Below are 16,149 nucleotides of genomic sequence, written 5' to 3'. Positions count from 1 at the left end.
TAGATTAACTTTAAAGTTACTAAGGAGGCCGAATCGTTCAAATTCCATCATTATAGACTGGATCGATATATGAGGTTGTGAGATGTATAACAGGAGATCATCTGCATATAATGCGATTTTATGATGGGTATCCCCGATCTTGAGTCCCTTGATGTTACTATTCCCCCTGAGAGCGTTAGCTAAGTGTTCCATGATGACTACATACAAAAGCGGGGATAAGGGGCAGCCTTGTCTGGTCCCGTTTCGTATAGCAAAGGAGGAGGATAAAGCCCCATTTATTCTGACCTTAGAGGTTGGGTTATCATATAAAGTGCCAATTTTCTGTAGAAATCGGGGTCCCAGTCCCAACTGACCCAATGCTGCCCTTAGAAATCCCCAATGGACTCTGTCAAAGGCTTTCTCAGCATCGATGGCTAGGAGACCCAGCGGGATCGAATTGCTTTTAGCTTTAGCAATAAGAGACAAAGTTTTAATTGTATTGTCTCTTGCTTCGCGGCCTTTGACAAACCCCACCTGGTCTGTGTTAATGACAGAGGGCAGAAAAGGGGACAATCTATCAGCCAAAATCTTAGAGTAAAGTTTTAGATCCACGTTCGCTAATGAGATAGGGCGATAGCTTGCAGCTAATAATGGGTCTTTCCCTGGTTTGGGGATCACAATAATGTGGCTTTCAGAGACTGAGGGGTTAGCCTTATGTCTTCATCAATAGAATTAAATGTTTTGGCCATTATCGGGGCTAATTGGTCCTTAAGCAATTTGTAAAAAGCCGGGGTGAACCCGTCGGGGCCAGGGGATTTACCTGAGGGAGTAATTTGAATTGCGTTACAGATTTCGGATTCCGATAAATCCTCCTCCAGGGTCTCTATAACATTGCTTTCTAGGGAGGGCAAGGCTGTCTCTTGTATATATCTCCCGATTCTATCTGCCAGGTCAGTGGGTGGGAGCTCCGCATACTGCCCTTTAATATTATATAGGTCTTCGTAGTAGGACCGAAAGACCTCCAGGATCTCTGTTGGATCATATCTTTTGTCTCCTTTGGTGTTGATGCATGGAATATATGAAGTGCTGGCCCAGGGATGCAAAAATCGTGCCAAAGGACGACCACATTTATCAGATGAATTATAATAAAATTTTTTGACTCTCTCTCTATGGCAGATAAATTTCTGGTCCAATAGGGTTTTTAGGTTCGTTCGTTTAAGGACGAGGTCAGCCAGAACTGTGGGGGTACGTGTCAGTTTATGTGTATTTTCCAACTCATGGATCTCTGTTAACAAGTTGTCAATCTCTTCAGCTCTTTCCCTCTTGATCCTAGAGCCGTGCTTAATCAGTATTCCACGTAAGACACACTTCAAGGTCTCCCATTGGGTAGGCTGAGAAGTTGGGTCAGAACTATGGACTTGCGTAAAGGAGTCGATTGAATCCCTCAACTCCGTTAGGCAGAGATTGTCTTTGAGTAAGTTGTTGTTTAACCTCCAGGTCCATGAGCGCTGGGGGAGGGAGGGTACCTGAAGAGATAGGTAGACTGGGGCATGGTCGGACCAAAACATTTCCCCTATCTCTGTAATGGGATGCCAAGCCAGTGCTCCGTGGCTTACCAGAAAAAGGTCTATCCTGCTGTATGAGTTGTGTGGTGGGGAATAATATGTGTAGTCCTTACCTTGAGGGTTTAGGATTCTCCATACATCAATCAGTCGGAGGGCGTGAAAAGTCCGCTTTAGGGCACGAAGTTCCTTAGTGCGGGTATTGCTCCGTCCAGAGGAGGAGTCCATGGCTGGGTCTAGGGTAAAGTTGAAGTCACCGCCAACCACCAATGTCCTCTCTGCAAAATCAGATAGCTGCGTCAGAAGGGCTCTTCAGGTAGAGATCTGATTAGTGTTAGGTAGGTAGCAGTTTGCGATTGTAAACGTCGAATTTGCGACCTTCAGTTTAAGGAATATATAACGACCCTGCTCGTCTATACAGGAGTCGACTATGGGGTGCACTAAGTGTTTATGGAGTGCAATCGATACCCCTTTAGATCTGGCCTCTGGGTTAACGCTGTGAAACCATACTGGATAAAATCTATCTCGTAGTATGGGTACATGATCTTTCTTAAAATGCGTCTCCTGTAGTAGAAGAATCTGAACCTTTTTTTTGTGCATAGAATACAGGACCTGTGAGCGCTTTTGAGGAGTATTAAAACCCCGTATGTTAATAGAGCAAAAATTGAGGGTAGTCATGTTGGTCCAAGGGCTTCAGAGAGCGTGAAGGGATCCGGGAGGGAAAGATAGGTGAAGGGAGACAAAGAGAAGTGGATCAAGATAGAGAAGAAGAGGAGGAGGAGAGAGCGGGGAGAGAGAAGGAAGAGAGGAAAAGAAAAAGAAAAGAAAAAAAAAAAAAAGGGGGGCCCTCAAAGAAGGTAAGATGTGTAGGATAGATAGGATAGTCTATCAAGAGACAAAGAAGGCACAAAAAAGGAAAAGTACAGGTAAATCAACAATCGGGGGGTTAGAATAATCTACACCTGCCCGCAGTGTGTAGACCCCCAGAGGGAAGTGGGCTTTCAACGGAGGTCTGCTCCTCCCAGGCCAACCCACGACCCAGTTTAAGAATTGTACAAAGTACTGAAAGCTGAATAAAACAGCAACACACCTAGCTCCATCAATTTCTGAATAGCTTAGTGAACATTTAAACCTATAAACATTCAAACATGTAGCCCTTTAAAGGATGTTTAGCCAAGGATAACTATCTGGGCATGTGAGATAATGAGATATATCAGGGCAAGATTTTATCCATAAGCCATTTTACTTGGACCTTTAAAGACCATTTTTCCACCTAGCGTCGGACATAAGCCTATATGGAAAAGGAACAATAAACTCAATAAACTGAGTCTCCAGATGAGACAATAGGGATAGACTCCTTTTCTCTTCTTCTCTGCGAGCTTCGATTCCTCCTACGAGCCCCAACCCGTTGTGGTAGGGGGACATTGGCCTCCATCCCAGAGGTACCGTGAACATAAGGCCAGTCTGTAACCGGAATATGTACAATGGGTATCTCAAGGGCCGCGCAAAAGCTTGGAAGATCTGTCAAAGAATGAAGCACATGTAGGAGTCCAGCATGTCGGACCTGTAATTTGAATGGAAATCCCCATGAGTATAAGATATTCCTTTGTCGGAGGGCATCCAGGAGAGGTCTCAGGACTTTGCGTTTCTGTAGTGTATGACGGGATAAATCTGGCAACAGTTGGACTGGTGTATTTTTGAACAGAATGGAGTCCTTCTGTCGAGCCTTGTTTAAGATCTCTTCTTTTTTTTATATTTATGCACTCTGCAGATGACATCCCGTGGGTTGGAGCCTTCTACTGGTTTAGGGCCCAGGGATCTGTGTGCCCTATCCAGTTCCAGACGAGAGTCTCGTGGGAGGCCTAATATGGAGTTGAATAGGCGCCGTAGAGATTCATCCAGATCTTGGGGGGCCAGAGACTCAGGGAGACCCCTTACCCTGATATTGTTTCGCCTACCCCTATTTTCTAAATCATCTAGCAGACCTGTCAAATGCTCAATCTGAAGAGCTTGCGTAGACAGGGCCTGTGCTTGAGAAGCAAGTTGTGCTAAGATAGAGGCCGTGCAGGATTCAGAGGTTGCCATGCGTTCATTTAGCTGTTGCATCTCTCCTTTTACGCTGACTCTACTTTATATGAGGCCTACAATCTGGTTATGTAATTTTCCATTTCTTCTCTAGTTGGTATGGATCTAATTCGTGCCTTGAGGTCATCCCATACACAGACTTCCTGAGTATCTATTTGTGCATCTCCATCTGTGAGGCTGTGTGGAGGAGATCTGAGAGCAACAGGAGTTGTGCCCCTTTCTGGGGAGGAAGGGGTCTCTTGTAATAAGGCACTGCCTGACATATCTGGCAGTGTAAGAGGAAGTCCCAATGTTACCCGTCCAGGGTGTTGCATGTATGGAGCCAGCAAGGGGTCACACAGTGCAGGGCCAGGTGTATTGCCAGTGAGATAAATGGCAGCAGCAGAGTGTTTATTCTGAGCACCGGGAGCACTCTCCAGCTCCGTTGGTGCAGGAGCTATGGCAGGGGAGCTGGATGTCTGCTCTGGCTGCTGTGGCATAGCTGCTGCTTGTACTACTGTTGTGGACTGCGATCGCTGAGGCAGCAGGGGTTCTCCCTGTATCTTACCCCTGTCCTGCGTGTCCTGTTTGCCGTTCTTCTGTTCCAACGGCTGGTGAGGTGAACCCCCGTCCAGCGCGGCCATTTTAGGTAAGTGGGGATTTCTCTCATGTCTTGTCTCTCTCCTAAGTCTGGGCTGCTGCTCACCTCCGCTTGGTCTCTGAGAGGCTATGTCTGCTGCAGAGGTCCCGGGTGCCTGCGGCCGTTCTGTGTGTCGGGTCTCGTCTCCACTGGTAGATGGAGAGGGGCTGTAGCTGGAGAGGAGGCTGTCGCCATTTTGGGATCCGACGGAGCCAGGCCCGTGCTCCTAAGGAATCTCTGAATACTTGCAGGGGAAGGCACCGGGTGGTCACTCCTCGGTCTGCTGTAATCCCTCTTCTTCCTGGCCGGCATTGAATGTGTTTGGAGCAGGGTGTGTAGCTTTATAATGGGTCTAGGGCCACTCCGGGCACGGGAGCTAGAGTGATCAGTGTCCTCACTCCTCCATTGCCAGGCCACGCCCCCGATGTTTTTGTTTTTAAATTATAATTTTTATTGATTTTCAAAAGCAAACAAATCATTACATAGAAACAAATAATATTAATAATATCAACAATATTATCAGCAAAATGACAAGAAAACTGTATATCACTCCTTTTACAATTCAGTACTACAACATCTATTCAATGTTTACAGTAGTCACAGTAAGACTCATAATCTTTAATACCTCGTGGAAATTCTTATAGCTAACTATGTGAATGAATTTGCAACCATCTTGTTAAACTCTCCTACTCCCCCCCTACACCTCCCTCTGCTCAAACCCACTCCCACCTAGTCACCTTCAACCCTCACCTCCAATCCTCCAAGTGTACCACCTAATTTCTCAGAGGGATACCACGCTGTCTCCTTAAATGGTGACATTAAGTGTTCTATTTCCTCCGAATTGTAGTAGGTTATAATAAACTCCCTCCACTTTTTGAAGTGACTACCCAATCGTCCCGACTTCCTTCCAGCATCAAGGCCCTCTAACGCCATCAGCCGTTTTATGTGGATTATTACTTCTTCGAACGAGGATACTTTTGACTCTAACCAATATTTCAGTATCATCCTCTTTGTTGCAAGTATGATTACATGTAATAGTAAAGGGGGATGTTTACTCCTCCTCCCCTCGACGTTCACCTCTTCCCACACATGGAACAGAACCTGAGTAGGGGAGAGAAGGAGTTTGATATCCCAGAGTTTAGCAACACACTTTGATACTTGGACCACAGTGGCTCAAGGTGGGGACACAGCCACAATCCATGGTAGAGATCCGTAGCTTCTAAATTACATTTCGGACAACGAGTAAGCCTCTCAGGATTCTCAAGCTTTCTGGGCAAATTGAATGCATAGATCGCCCGATGTATCACTTTATATTGAGTCTCCCGCCACTGCTCATACAGTATTGCCTTTTGTAGGGCCCTCCACCCCTCCCTGATCTTTTGTTCCAATGTCAGAAACCCCTACTTGCTTTTCCCATGGCTTAAAGAAACTCTCTGGTCTCGCATCGCCCCATATAGAGATGAAATTGAGGAGGACGTTTGTGCCAACTTCACCAGGCCGTCAAATGTATTAAGTGACACCTTCGACGATATGTCTTGCAATTGAGCCAATACCTTATGTTTCACCTGATCATACTGGATTATTTGGTTAAGATTCAACCCATAATTACCTAGCAATTCTTCCCTCCCCAACCATCGTGGCTCAGAAGGATGAAAAAGATGGGAGACCCTCTGTATACCTTTCTGCCTCCATTCTTCAAATAGTTTATTGCTAATTCCCTGGCTGAACCCCGGATTATCCCATAAGGGTAGATATTTAGAAATTTTATATGTCAACTTGTAATGCTTCCTCACTGCCCTCCAGGCTGCTATCGTATCCTTCATGTGATTTTTTTTCTGAACATGTCAATCTGTTCCAACAGCCACAGAAAAGCAGCTACTGATTTTTTAGAAAAAAAAATACACAAACTGAGACAGTAAGAAAAAAAACCCCAGCCAGTTTCAAAAAATAGATAAATATATAATTAAATCCCTTTGAACTCAGATTGTGTCATTGCAGTCTGTGGTTCTGTCGGGACTTGTCTAAATCCTGTTTTATGGGGGTTCAAGCAGAATCTCAGGATGCACTGCAGAAAGACAGTGTGAAGGGGGCTTAATACGGAGGCGTAACGATCGCGGTCACAGAGATTGCTACCATGAACGAGCCTGGGGTACAGGTGGCTCGCCAGCCCCAGCGCCTGTTTAAGTTGGATGTGCATCCGAGGGTGCGCATCCAGTTGAAATACATCGTAGCGCAGAGATCTGTCGCGTCCCTGTACTGCGATGTGCTGGCCGCCAATTAAGGCTATGAATATTCGCTGCTCCCCACACTAATGGGGAAAGGGGAGCAGAGAATATGCCAGCATCCGGCAGCTGATTGTGCTGTAAGTGAGCACGCCATGCATGACAGAGATGTTGCCGCATGCCATCATCGGAGGGGAGCTAGGAGGTGAGTATAATTGTTTATTTTGTTTATTGTGTGTGGTGCCCGGGGGTATAATATGTACCAGGATGCGGCCAGGATGGGGACATAAAACTGGCTGGGGCCATCATGGGGACATGCATACTACGCTGGGGCTATTATGGGGACATGTATACCAGGATGGGGCCTTATGGGGATATGTATAAAAGGATGGGTCCATTATAAGGACATGTATACCAGGATGGGTCCATTATGTGGACATGTATATCAGGATGGGGTCATTATGGGAACATATATAGAAAGAATGGGGCCATTATGGGGATATATACCAGGATAGGTCCATTATGGGGACATGTATACCAGGATGAGGCAATTATGGGAATATACACTACAGTTCAAAAGTTTGGGGTCACCAAGACAATTTTGTCTTTTCCATGAAAAATAATACTTTTATTTATCAAATGAGTTGCATAATGAATAGAAAATATAGTTCAGACATTGACTAGGTTAGAAATAATGATTTTTACTTGAAATAATAATTTTCTCCTTCAAACTTTACTTTCGTCAAAGAATGCTCCCTTTGCAGCAATTCCAGCTTTGCAGACCTTTGGCACTCTAGCTGTTAATTTGCTGAGATAATTTGGAGATATTTCACCCCATGCTTCCAGAAGCCCCTCCCACAAGTTGGATTGGCTTGATGGGAACTTTTTGCGTACTATACGATCAAACTGCTCCCACAACAGCTCAATAGGGTTGAGATCTGGTGACTGGGCTGGCCCCTCCATTAGGCCCGTTTCACACGTCAGTGAAAAACAGTGACGTTTTTCACTGGCGTGTAAAACACGCACATGTCCCTGCGTGTGCCGTGATTCACGGCACACGTGGGTTGTCTAAGTGCAATCCGGGCTCCGTTCTCCGTGGCCCGTGATTGCACTTAGAAAACAACTCACCTGCGCCCGCTCCCGCTGACCATGGTGCTGATCGCTCCCGCGGTGCAGCATACGGCCGGCGGTGACCCCCGCAGCAGCTGCTTCCGGGTCGGCTGTGTCGCGCATAATGAATATGCGCGACAATAATGAGCCGGCTCAGAAGCAGCAGGGAGAACGGGCTGCAGAGGACATCGCTGGACGCCGGGTGAGTAAAAATGATTTTTATTTTAAAAGCACGTTTTTTTCTGGCACGTGTTTCACGGACCACACCACTGCGTGGTCCGTGGAACATCAGTGATGCCAGAAAAAAATGGACATGTCTCCGTGCGGCAATCACGCACAAGCGGGTACGCCGCACGGAGACACGTGCAGTGAAAAATCACTGACGTGTGAGCAGACCAATTCATTATAATGGGTCTGCGTATGTCAGTGATTCTGGTACGTTTTAAAAAAAGCACAAACGTCCCAGAATCACTGACGTGTGAAAGGGGCCTTACAGATAGAATACCAGCTGCCTGCATCTTCCCTAAATAGTTCATGCATAATTTGGAGGTGTGCTTTGGGCCATTGTGCTGTTGTAGGATGAAATTGGCTCCAATCAAGCGCTGTCCACAGGGTATGGCACGGCGTTGCAAAATGGAGTGATAGCCTTCCTTATTCAAAATCCTTTTGAATTTTACCTTGTACAAGTCTGCCACTTTGCCATCACCAAAGCAATCCCGGACCATCCCATTACTTCCACCATGCTTGACAGATGACGTCAGGCAATCTTCCAGCATCTTTTCAGTAGTTCTGCGTCTCACAAATGTTCTTCTGTGTGATCCAAACACCTCAAACATCGATATGTCTGTCCATAACACTTTTTCCAATCTTCCTCTGTCCAATGTCTGTGCTCTTTTGCCCATATTAATCTTTTAATTTTATTAGCCAGTCTCAGTTATGGCTTTTTCTTTGCCACTCTGCCCTGAAGGCCAGCATCCCGGAGTCACCTCTTCATTGTAAATGTTGACACTGGCGATTTGCGGGTACTATTTAAAGAAGCTGCCAGTTGAGGACCTGTGAGGCGTCGATTTCTCAAACTAGAGATTCTAATGTACTTGTCTTATTGCTCAGTTGTGCAGCGGAGCCTCCCACTTCTCTCTCTACTCTGGTAAGAGCCGGTTTGTGCTCTCCTCTGAAGGGAGTCATACACACCGTTGTAGGAAATCTTCAGTTTCTTGGCAATTTCTCGCATGGAAAATCCTTCAATTCTAAGAACAAGAATAGACTGTCGAGATTCACATGAAAGTTTTCTTTTTCTGGCCATTTTGAGAGTTTAATGGAACCAACAAATGTAATGCTCCAGATTCTCAACTAGCTCAAAGGAAGGCCAGTTTTATAGCTTCTCCAATCAGCAAAACTGATTTTAGCTGTGCTAACATGCTTGTACAAGGGTTTTCAAGGGATTTCTAAACATCCATTAGCCTTCTAACACAGTTAGCAAACACAATGTACCATTAGACTAGTCAAAGCGCTTGTTACACCGCGAAACGGCCGTCGTCCGCTTGCCGCTCCCGCACTCCCCTCTCCTCCACATACTGTAATTCACATGCTTTAAATAAAGCTGAAAAAACTCATGGTGAGATGCCGCCTTTCTTCCTTTACTTGGATTCTTCTGAACAATGTACCATTAGAACACTGGTTGTTGGAAATGGGCCTCTATACACCTATGTAGATATTGCATTAAAAACCTGACCTTTGAAGCTAGACTAGTCATTTACCACATTAACAATGTATAGAGTGTATTTCTGTTTAGTTTAATGTTAGCTTCATTGAAGAAAAATGTGCTTTCCTTTCAAAAATAAGGAAATATCTAAGTGACCCTAAACCTTTGAACTCTAGTGTATATACCAGGATGGAGAAATTATGGGGATATCTATATCTATACCAGGATGGGGGCCATATACAGTTAGGTCCAGAAATATTTGGACAGTGACACAAGTTTTGTTATTTTAGCTGTTTACAAAAACATGTTCAGAAATACAATTATATATATAATATGGGCTGAAAGTGCACACTCCCAGCTGCAATATGAGAGTTTTCACATCCAAATCGGAGAAAGGGTTTAGGAATCATAGCTCTGTAATGCATAGCCTCCTCTTTTTCAAGGGACCAAAAGTAATTGGACAAGGGACTCTAAGGGCTGCAATTAACTCTGAAGGCGTCTCCCTCGTTAACCTGTAATCAATGAAGTAGTTAAAAGGTCTGGGGTTGATTACAGGTGTGTGGTTTTGCATTTGGAAGCTGTTGCTGTGACCAGACAACATGCGGTCTAAGGAACTCTCAATTGAGGTGAAGCAGAACATCCTGAGGCTGAAAAAAAAGAAAAAATCCATCAGAGAGATAGCAGACATGCTTGGAGTAGCAAAATCAACAGTCGGGTACATTCTGAGAAAAAAGGAATTGACTGGTGAGCTTGGGAACTCAAAAAGGCCTGGGCGTCCACGGATGACAACAGTGGTGGATGATCGCCGCATACTTTCTTTGGTGAAGAAGAACCCGTTCACAACATCAACTGAAGTCCAGAACACTCTCAGTGAAGTAGGTGTATCTGTCTCTAAGTCAACAGTAAAGAGAAGACTCCATGAAAGTAAATACAAAGGGTTCACATCTAGATGCAAACCATTCATCAATTCCAAAAATAGACAGGCCAGAGTTAAATTTGCTGAAAAACACCTCATGAAGCCAGCTCAGTTCTGGAAAAGTATTCTATGGACAGATGAGACAAAGATCAACCTGTACCAGAATGATGGGAAGAAAAAAGTTTGGAGAAAAAAGGGAACGGCACATGATCCAAGGCACACCACATCCTCTGTAAAACATGGTGGAGGCAACGTGATGGCATGGGCATGCATGGCTTTCAATGGCACTGGGTCACTTGTGTTTATTGATGACATAACAGCAGACAAGAGTAGCCGGATGAATTCTGAAGTGTACCGGGATATACCTTCAGCCCAGATTCAGCCAAATGCCGCAAAGTTGATCGGACGGCGCTTCATAGTACAGATGGACAATGACCCCAAGCATACAGCCAAAGCTACCCAGGAGTTCATGAGTGCAAAAAAGTGGAACATTCTGCAATGGCCAAGTCAATCACTAGATCTTAACCCAATTGAGCATGCATTTCACTTGCTCAAATCCAGACTTAAGACGGAAAGACCCACAAACAAGCAAGACCTGAAGGCTGCGGCTGTAAAGGCCTGGCAAAGCATTAAGAAGGAGGAAACCCAGCGTTTGGTGATGTCCATGGGTTCCAGACTTAAGGCAGTGATTGCCTCCAAAGGATTTGCAACAAAATATTGAAAATAAAAATATTTTGTTTGGGTTTGGTTTATTTGTCCAATTACTTTTGACCTCCTAAAATGTGGAGTGTTTGTAAAGAAATGTGTACAATTCCTACAATTTCTATCAGATATTTTTGTTCAAACCTTCAAATTAAACGTTACAATCTGCACTTGAATTCTGTTGTAGAGGTTTCATTTCAAATCCAATGTGGTGGCATGCAGAGCCCAACTCGCGAAAATTGTGTCACTGTCCAAATATTTCTGGACCTAACTGTATACCAGGATGCGGACATATATACCATAATGGGGTCATTATGGGGACATCTATACCAGGATGTGGTCATGATGGGGACATATATATCAAGATGGGACCAGGATGTGGACATAAACCAGGATGGGGCCAGGATGTGAACATATACCAGGATGGGCCATGATGAGGAGATATATACCAGGATATAACCATGATGGGAACATATACCAGAATAGGGCCATGATGGAGACACATATCAGGGTGAGGACTTATATAAAAGGATGGACCATGATTGGGATATATATACACCACGATGGGCCATGATATGGACATATATTCCAGGATGGGGTTATATATTCCAAGATATAGCCAGCCATGATGATGTCATACACCAGGATGGGGGACATGTTTGCCAGAATGTTGCCCGGGATGGGGGACATTAGTACAGGATAGGGGTCAGTACTACGCAGTCAATGGGAAGGGGCGCTCAACTGTTTTCGTCTTTCCATTTGCAGAGCTCCTAAATGCCAAAATAGAGTTAACCCCTTCAATTGACCACATTTTGGAAATCACATCCCTCTAGGAATTCATCTATGGGTGTAGTGACTATTTAGTCTCTGGAAAACACTCATGATGTCAAATGCAGTGAATAGTGCAGAATTAAAAATTGCACACATTTTAGATCAGTAGCCATTTATCCTGTGCTCTATGCTGAGCACTTACATTGGAGTTTCCATTTACATCTCCAAAATACATTATTCAGGTTATATCTGCAACGGATCTATTCACTAATGAGGCAGCGGAGTTAAGGCCCCGTCACACACAGAGAAAAATCTTTGGCAGATCTGTGGTTGCAGTGAAATCATGGACATATTGTTCCATTTGTACACAGCCACAAACCTGGCACTGATTGTCCACAATTTCACTGCAACCACAGATCTACGATACGATAGGATACGATACGATACACTTTATTGATCCCGTGGGAAATTATGGTATCACAGCAGCACAACTTAAATCATAACATGAATTATATAATTGACAAGACAGTAGAGTTGATAGAAGAACATTATACATTGGATAAGGTCATATACAGCGGGTGAACTGAAATCTGCTGCAGATTTATCTCTGTGTGTGACAGGGCCTTTACTCTGGACTCCATTTGGCCTCTGTTCAGCAGTGTCCATCTTCTCAAAGGTGAACAAAAACTGCTGATAACTGCACTTTTGTGGACGTGTAAAAACACGCATAAAAATATGGACACCACCGGACCACAAGCTAGACGGAAGTTCAAAGTGACTCCCTCTGCTTCATTACAGTGACTTTTCCGTTGGAAATTATGTCTGAATCACGTTTTTTCTGAGATTTACACGTGATCCCTGGTGTAAATGCTCAGCGTAGAGTGCAGGATAAATATGAGCTGCATCGTACTGCAAGCTTTTAGAGGCAGAATTAACAAATCAACAGCAGTTGAAGAATTGGCTTATTCATTTATTTTTTACTACATTCACCTTGCGTTATAAATGATTAGGCAAGAATGGGAAAAAGAGAATTTTGTTTACTTACCGTAAATTCTTTTTCTTATAGTTCCGTATTGGGAGACCCAGACCATGGGTGTTTAGCTTCTGCCTCCGGAGGACACACAAAGTACTACACTTAAAAGTGTAGCTCCTCCCTCTGAGCTTATACACCCCCTGGTGAGCAGACCCAGCCAGTTTAGTGCAAAAGCTGAAGGAGAATAGCCACTCACAAATAGAACAGAGCAAGAGCCGGAACAACCGGAGACTCTGTGCACGACAACAGCCGGTGATAACACGCGGAACAAGAAATTGCCAACAGGCAACAAGGAGGGTGTTGGGTCTCCCAATACGGAACTATAAGAAAAAGAATTTACGGTAAGTAAACAAAATTCTCTTTTTCTTTATCGTTCCTTTGGGAGACCCAGACCATGGGACGTTCCAAAGCAGTCCCTGGGTGGGAAATAAACAGAAAAACTAAGAAGTAGGCAGAACCTAACTTCACAAATAGGCGACAGCCGCCTGAAGGATGCGTCTGCCCAAGCTCGCATCTGCCGAAGCATGAGCATGCACTTGGTAGTGCTTCGAGAAGGTATGCAGGCTAGTCCAAGTGGCAGCCTGACAGACTTGTTGAGCCGTAGCCTGGTGCCTGAAAGGCCAAGAGGCACCGACAGCTCTGGTCGAATGTGCCTTGATCCCCGGCGGGGGAGGCACCTGAGTACTCTGGTAGGCGTCCGAAATGGTCGATCTAATCCAACGGGCTAAGGTCGGCTTAGAAGCAGGGAGGCCCTTGCGCCGACCTGTGGTTAGCACAAAAAGAGAGGTGCACCGCCTAAGCGCAGCGGTGCGAGACACATAGATCCGGAGAGCACGCACCAGATCCAGAGTATGCAGCGCTTTTTCAAAGCAATGAACAGGAGCCGGACAGAAGGAAGGTAGGGTAATGTCCTGGTTAAGGTGGAAAGGAGAGACCACCTTAGGAAGAAAGTCCGGAGTCGGACGGAGAACCACCTTGTCTTGATGAAAAACTAAAAAAGGTGACTCCGAAGAGAGCGCAGCCAAATCAGAGACTCTCCTGAGGGAAGTTATGGCCACCAGAATGGCCATTTTCTGAGAAAGACGATACAAAGAAACCTCCCTAAGAGGCTCAAAAGGGGGTTTCTGCAAAACCATGAGAACCAAGTTAAGGTCCCAGGGATCCAAGGGCCGCCGATAAGGCGGAATGATGTGAGACGCGCCTTGCATGAAGGTGCGGACCTGAGCCAGCCGAGCAAGACGCCGCTGGAACAGTACTGACAGAGCTGAGACTTGTCCCTTGAGAGAGTTGAGGGACAGTCCTAGCTGCAGACCGGACTGTAGAAAAGACAGAAGGGTCGGCAAGGAGAATGGCCAAGGAGGATGGTCAGTAGAGCGACACCAGGACAGGAAAATTTTCCAAGTCCTGTGATAGATCTTAGCGGAGGAAGACTTACGGGCCCGAGTCATCGTGGAGATGACTTCAGGAGGGATACCAGAAGCCGTCAAGATCCAGGACTCAAGAGCCACGCCGTCAATTTGAGGGCCGCAGAATTCAGGCGGAAAAACGGACCTTGTGAGAGTAGGTCTGGACGGTCCGGGAGATGCCACGGCATCTCTACGGACAGATGGAGCAGGTCTGGATACCAAGCTCGCCTGGGCCAGTCCGGTGCAATGAGGATGACTCGACAGCCCTCCATTCTGATCTTGCGCAGAACTCTGGGCAAGAGAGCTAGAGGGGGAAACACGTAGGACAGACGAAACTGGGACCAGTCTTGAACCAGTGCATCCGTGGCGAATGCCTGAGGGTCGTGGGAGCGAGCCACGTAAACGGGAACCTTGTTGTTGTGACGGGATGCCATTAGGTCCACGTCCGGAGTGCCCCATTTGCGGCAGATTGACTGAAACACTGCCGGGTGCAGTGACCACTCGCCACCGTCCACGGTTTGACGGCTGAGATAATCTGCCTCCCAGTTTTCCACACCTGGGATGTGGACTGCGGATATGGTGGACTTGGAGTCCTCCGCCCATTGAAGGATGCGTTGTACCTCCAACATTGCCAGGCGGCTGCGTGTCCCGCCTTGGTGATTGATGTAGGCAACCGCTGTTGCGTTGTCTGACTGGACTCGAATGTGCCTGCCCGCCAACAGGTGGTGAAAAGCTAGGAGAGCTAGAAGCACGGCTCTGGTTTCCAGCACATTGATTGAAAGGGCTGACTCGGACGGAGTCCAAGTGCCCTGCGCTCTGTGGTGGAGATATACCGCTCCCCAGCCGGATAGACTGGCATCCGTGGTGAGAATCACCCAGGACGGGGCCAGGAAGGAGCGCCCCTGGGACAGGGAGAGAGGCCGAAGCCACCACTGAAGAGAGCTCCTGGTTTGTGGGGACAGAGCCACTAACCTGTGTAAAGAGGAAGGCCGCTTGTCCCAACAGCGGAGAATATCCAGCTGCAGGGGGCGCAGATGGAACTGGGCAAAGGGAACAGCCTCCATGGACGCCACCATTTGACCCAGCACCTGCATCAGACGCCTGAGGGTATAACGGCGGGGCCTCAGCAGAGAGCGCACCGCTAGCTGAAGGGACTGCTGTTTGACTAAGGGCAACTTCACAAGTGCCGTCAAGGTCTCGAACTGCATCACTAGGTACGTGAGACTCTGGGTCGGAGTCAGAGTGGATTTGGGCAGATTGACCAGCCACCCGAATTGGGCTAGAGTGGAGAGAGTGAGCGAGACACTCCGCTGACAGTCTGCGCTGGATGAAGCCCTGACTAGAAGGTCGTCCAGGTAAGGAATCACTGCCAACCCCTGGAGGTGCAGAACTGCAATCACTGCTGCCATGACCTTGGTGAATACCCGAGGGACCGTGGCCAACCTGAAGGGGAGAGCCACGAATTGGAAATGATCTTCTCCTACTGCAAAACGTAGCCAACGCTGGTGTGACACTGCAATTGGCACATGCAGATAGGCATCTCTGATGTCGATGGATGCCAGGAAATGCCAGGGCAGCACGGTGGCTCAGTGGTTAGCACTGCAGCCTTGCAGCGCTGGGGTCCTGGGTTCAAATCCTACCAAGGACACTATCTGCAAGGAGTTTGTATGTTCTCCCCGTGCTTGCGTGGGTTTCCTCCGGGTTCTCCGGTTTCCTCCCACACTCCAAAGACATACAGATAGGGACTCTAGATTGTGAGCCCCAATGGGGACAGTGTTGCCAATGTATGTAAAGCGCTGTGGAATTAATAGCGCTATATAAATGAATAAAATTATTATTATTATTATTATTAAATCCCCTTGGGACATAGAGGCAATGACTGATTGCAGAGACTCCATGCGAAAGCGCCGCACCTGAACATGCTTGTTGAGAAGCTTCAGATCCAGGATGGGCCGAAAGGTACCGTCCTTTTTGGGAACTAGGAAGAGATTTGAGTAGAAACCTCTGAACTGTTCCTGGGCTGGAACCGGTACAATTACTCC

This window comes from Anomaloglossus baeobatrachus, chromosome 1, assembly GCF_048569485.1.
Source record: "Anomaloglossus baeobatrachus isolate aAnoBae1 chromosome 1, aAnoBae1.hap1, whole genome shotgun sequence".
In the NCBI taxonomy this organism is placed as follows: Eukaryota; Metazoa; Chordata; class Amphibia; order Anura; family Aromobatidae; genus Anomaloglossus; species Anomaloglossus baeobatrachus.
Note: the sequence above shows the minus strand (reverse complement) of the source record.